Below are 5,840 nucleotides of genomic sequence, written 5' to 3' on the forward strand. Positions count from 1 at the left end.
GGACGGCAGCGTTATTGTCCGCTCGTTGATTCAGTTACTACTTCGAGAATATGGAGGGACGGACTGGCGATGTGTGTGTGTGCCGAGATGAAAACGTAAACTTGACTTATTAGATGAAGGGAAAGCTTGTTTGCGTGTAATGCATGTGACAAGGGCCCCACACACACAATTGCCAGGCCTAATAAAATTTCGTACCGGAGACCCACACACCAGATGCTGAGTGGAATTCATCTGCTGAGGTTGGACACTTCCCGAGTGGGTTTTGTTGTGTCGTTGTATAATGTGACGGAAATTCCGTTGGAAATTTGGCAGAGATGGCGGAAGATGTTTCTAGATTATGTATTATTTCGTTAGGCTCCTCTCTTTGGAAATTTTTCCCACTGGACTTTCCTTGTTCGAGGATGGCACGTGCCATTACTCTGAAGGCAATGTATTGGCAATGTATGCTATAGGGTTTTGGTCCGTGTGTCTTAAATCACATAAATGCTCACCCACTCCCCCGGCCTTCGGAGGTATCTGATGTGGCCCGCAACCTGAAACGTTATTTTACAAAAATGAACTAAGCATCACTTAACCAGATTTCTTAAGTCACCAGCGGCGCAATTCCAGATCATTTAAGTGACCTAGGTCACTGTTCTAAATCATTTGGGGGTTTTTTTTTTGGCACATTCTTACCTCATTTAAGTGGCTCGTGGCACATTCTTACCTCAATTAAATGACCAGCGGCACATTCTTGCCTCTCTTAAGTTACAGCGGCACATTTCTAGATCACCTGAGTGACCCGAAACACATTCCCAGATCACCTATGTGGCCCGCACTCTTTAAAAGATCGATCATCCTTGTTTTAAATAAAGGGGGGATCAACCTTTAGGGCCACTTCACTGGTTTGAAAATGTGTTACGGGTCACTTAAGTAATCGGGAACTGTGCCGCATGTCGCTTCAGTGATCTAGAACGGTGTCACTGGTTACTCTGGTGATCTGTAAATGTGCAAGACAATTGTGAAAGGTCTTGTGGGTAGACTCGAATGTCTGGGGGAAGACAATTGTGAGCGTCTTGTGGAAGACAAAAAAGACTCGAATGTCTCGGGAAGACAATTGCGAAAGTCTTGTGGGAAGACTTTGAGGAACTGAGTATAATCTCCATTGATACACCCGTCCCACCCCTAAGGGTTATTCATGTTAACTCGTAAACCGGACGCCGCCATCCCTTTCAGTGCAGATCTGACTGGGCGAGACGGAAATACAGTCGATCCCGCTTATACCGCTCCCACTTATAACGTTTTCCCGTCTTAGTACGACTTATTTTCGTGGTCTCAACAAATGCTCGTTAAGATTTCCCGTTTAAAACGTTTTCCCGCTTAAAACGATTTTTCATGACTGTTTTTTTTTTTTTGGAAAACGTTATAAGCGGGATCGACTCTAATTCCCGAATCGAGAGCCAGCGGAGCCAGGTTCAAAGGGTGGTGTGAGGTACTGAGTAAAACAATGGTGAAAGGTCTTGTGGGCAGACTCGAATGTCTCGGGGAAGAGAATTATGAAAATCTTGTGGAAAGACTTTGAGGTACTGAGTGAGGCAATTGTGAAAGTTCTTGTGGGAAGACTTTGAGGTACTGAGTGAGGCAATTGTGAAAGTTCTTGTGGGAAGACTTTGAGGTACTGAGTGAGGCAATTGTGAAAGGTCTTGTGGGAAGACTTTGAGGTATTGAGTGAGGCAATTGTGAAAGGTCTTGTGGGAAGACTTTGAGGTACTGAGTGAGGCAATTGTGAAAGGTCTTGTGGGAAGACTTTGAGGTACTGAGTGAGGCAATTGTGAAAGGTCTTGTGGGAAGACTTTGAGGTACTGAGTGAGGCAATTGTGAAAGGTCTTGTGGGAAGACTTTGAGGTACTGAGTGAGGCAATTGTGAAAGGTCTTGTGGGAAGACTTTGAGGTATTGAGTGAGGCAATTGTGAAAGGTCTTGTGGGAAGACTTTGAGGTACTGAGTGAGGCAATTGTGAAAGGTCTTGTGGGAAGACTTTGAGGTACTGAGTGAGGCAATTGTGAAAGGTCTTGTGGGAAGACTTTGAGGTACTGAGTAGAGCAATTGTGAAAGGTTTTGTGGGTAGACTCGAATGTCTCGGAGAAGACTCAAATCTCTCATTAAAGGCAATTGTGAAAATCTCGTGGAAGACTTGACAGACAGGAGAACGCGGTATATCTATCGCATCCATACTCTCCCGGACCCTACACCAACAGATAATCACCTCTCACACTCCCTGGAACTCAGTCTATGGAAACGTCCGACTAAAACCGCTAGATTTTCCACGATTTTCGAGATCAGCTTTTTCTTTCTCCCCCCGAGGAACGGACATTATTGTTGATAATGAATTCCATGCGCTTATTGTACCGTATCTACAGATGTACATCGGTAACATCTGCGCGTGCCGTAACTGGCCACTGGCGTATATCGCAGGAAACGCACATCCTGACTGCTGGCGAGGAATGGACAATTCAATCCGCTAATTGATCGATGCCCATATGAATTGGGCCAGGGGGAAAAAAAAAGAATTTATTGTCATTTATTATTATCATTTTTCTCCTCCTGCCCCGATCGATACCGTTTCCTTATTGTTTCACGGTACAGTATGCATGTACGATAAAATTCCTATCTACTTGTTTCTAAGGAGTTGAGTACAAAAGACCTCATCGTGTGTGTTTATGCGTGTATTTCATGCATTCTATTCAACTTGCTCTCTATATGTATTTGGTTCCTTTTGATAACGGAAAAAGGACGTGATATCGATGTCTCCTATTGTTCTATCGGTACACTTCCGATATATTATTTTCTGTTTTTGTTTCGATTCGAGTGGCGTGCTTGGCGTGTATACATTTTATACATTTATTTCTCTCTTTTTGCTAAGTTGCCATAATGGCCTTTTCACAAGTGCTGTTTGTGTGGATTGGGTTGGAAGCAGTGGTGTCCGTTCGAAGTCACGCGATGAATCGAGCTGTATTTCCCTTTGGGCAGTCTGAATCTGGTGAACGTCGTGGTGGTTGGCCATTGTTGTTCGGCACCACGTGGCTGAATCTACCGTTTTGGCGCCTCTTTTGTTATGTGGGGGGGGGGGGGTTGTGATTCTATAGTTTTGTCCATTTTTTTAAAATAGTTTTTATTGTTGTTTTTTTTTTCTTCCCTTTAACCCGTCCCCAAGGATATCGTCGCATCGGGTATCATGCAGAGAATATGGGTTATTATAATCGACTGTGCCACTGATTGCGGCATCCACTACGCGTGTCACGTGACATTCTGACAATGGAAAATTTTTTTTTTCTTCGATGCCGTGTATCTGTTTATTTATGGCACGCGGCCTCCTCTGAAATGTGGAAACTTGGGTTGCATTATGTTAACATCTGTTTGATGTATATTTAGGGGCTTTTCGATTATGGTGTGAGACCGAGGTGCTAAAAATTTCAAGCTGAATAAAATTGTGAACTTTATTTACGGAACTTCCCATGTTGTACATCTTAACTGGGATGATAAAATTTAAAATTCAATCCAGCATTTTAATAGATAAATCAGCGAATAAGCTGAAGTAACCAAGAAAAGAGCTTGCCGTTCTTGATCGTTCAGAAGCAGAAACGTACGCAGCAAATGCCACCAAAAGAGTTATGAAAGCAACCTAAATCGTCGTCCATTGCTTTTTTTGCCAACGTTGGTGGCGTAAGGTCCGAGAGTCTAAGTGCGGTAGGATTTAGTGTCTGCTAATCACAAGACATTCGAGTTTTCTCACAAGGCGTTTCACAATTATCGCCCACAATAAATTCGAGCTTTTTCATAAAAGAATTCCACAATTGAATCATTTATTTCAGAAACCCGCCAAGTGCACTATTTGGAATTTTTGGGAAACTAAAAAAAGGACAAGACCTACAAAAAAAGACAAAAGGACTACCTTCTTTAAATCTACTCTGCATTAATGACATTAAACCAGAAAAGGGTAAAAATTTAGAACCTACTACAGGAGGGAAACTATTTGACTGGCATCTGGTCTGGAGTGTACACTCTGTCTAAAAGAAATAGATTTTTTCCCCCTAAATTTCCCTAATTTCCCATCACACGCTATTTGATGTCACTTGTCGGGTTTCTGCACCAAACTCAATGAGGTTGGTTTAAATAATAACCCGTAAAACGTAATGGCAATTGAGTTGTTTCTGCACTAAAATATGCGTTCACAGTATGAGTTACTGAATCCGTCAAAAAAAAAAAAAACAACTCAAAAAATGTCTGTTGACGGGATTCAGAAATAAACGATTCAATTTTCTTTCCACAAGACATTTGAGTTTTCCCATAAGACTTGCCCTGATGGAAAGGCAAACCACAATGTGAACCACGAATATTCTCACTAGACTTCCATAAGAATAACACAAGACATTCAAGCCTCCCCTCAACAATCATACAAGGTATTCGAGTCTTCCCACAAGATTTTCACGAGACATTCAAGTCATCCATAACACATTAAAGTCTTCCACAAGACATTCAAGTCTTCCACGAGACATTTGTCTTCCACGAGACATTTGTCTTCCACGAGACATTTGTCTTCCACGAGACATTTGTCTTCCACGAGACATTTGTCTTCCACAAGACACTTAAATCTTCCACAAGATACTTAAATCTTCCACAAGACATTTAAATCTTTACACAAGATTTTCACAAGACATTCAAGTCTTTACACAAGATTTTCACAAGACATTCAAGTCTTTACACAAGATTTTCACAAGACATTCAAGTCTTTACACAAGATTTTCACAAGACATTTGAGTCTTCACACAAGACTTCTATAATTGCCTTCCAAAAGACATACGAGTCTTTCCACTAGACCAGTGTTTCCAAACTAGGGGTGCGGAGAGCATTTTTGGGGGTGCGAGATTGAATTTTTTTTCATAATTTCACTGATTATAATCAGTCAATATGATGTATTTTTTTTCAATCTCGCACCCCCAAAAATGCTCTCCCGCACCCCCGGTTGGGAGCCACGGCCTTAGTAATGAATAAATTATTCAGGAAATTTAAAATGATAAAAATTGAATTTTTCAATCCCTAAAAAAAATATGAATCACACCAATATTTTGACGCCTTATTCTTCTGACTTCTGCTGACAGAAACGTGGCATGTGAATTTAGCGTTGTAAAAGTTTCTTTCGATTAGCGATCGTACTTGTTTTCCATTTCGGTTCAGGAAAAAATGTCATCATTTACCCAAACCATTTCGTGGTTTGTTTACATTGGTACCTCATGTTATCAGCATGTTGTGCTTAGATTTGATGCTGTCGTGAACACACACATGACTGAGGCAAAACGTCTGAAAATTCAGTCAAGTGTCAAATAAACATTAATTTATAGTTGTTACGACTGGAATCAATATAAGTGGAGAACTATTCAATGAATCTTTTTATGTCAAACAATAGAAATTTTGTGTGTGTGTGTGAGAGAGAGAGAGAGAGAGTGTGTGTGTGTGTGTGTGTGTGTGTGTGTGTTTCGTTTTTGTATAAATTTTCACAAAAATGAAGCCAAAATTAAGTATTAGCCATAGCCGAAAAGCCATTTAAAAAATAAGTAAAATAATTCATAGAAATTAATTATCGGACAATTAATGTAATCAATTACAGAAGAGAAACCTGAATTTTTTTTAACATATGAAAAACTTATTATCCAAGGGGGCGCGGAAAGTTACATATAAGTCGCATTGCTCTGGGGGGCGCGGGAAGGAAAAATGGTTGGGAACCATTGCACTATAGACGTCCACGAGACATTTGAGTCTTCACGCAAGACATCTGCAATTGCCTTCCACAAGACATACGGGTCT

This window comes from Pholcus phalangioides, unplaced genomic scaffold (genome assembly GCF_987345545.1).
Source record: "Pholcus phalangioides strain wild (caught in Gottingen) unplaced genomic scaffold, Ppha-v1.0 ptg000020l_1, whole genome shotgun sequence".
Taxonomy (NCBI): domain Eukaryota; kingdom Metazoa; phylum Arthropoda; class Arachnida; order Araneae; family Pholcidae; genus Pholcus; species Pholcus phalangioides.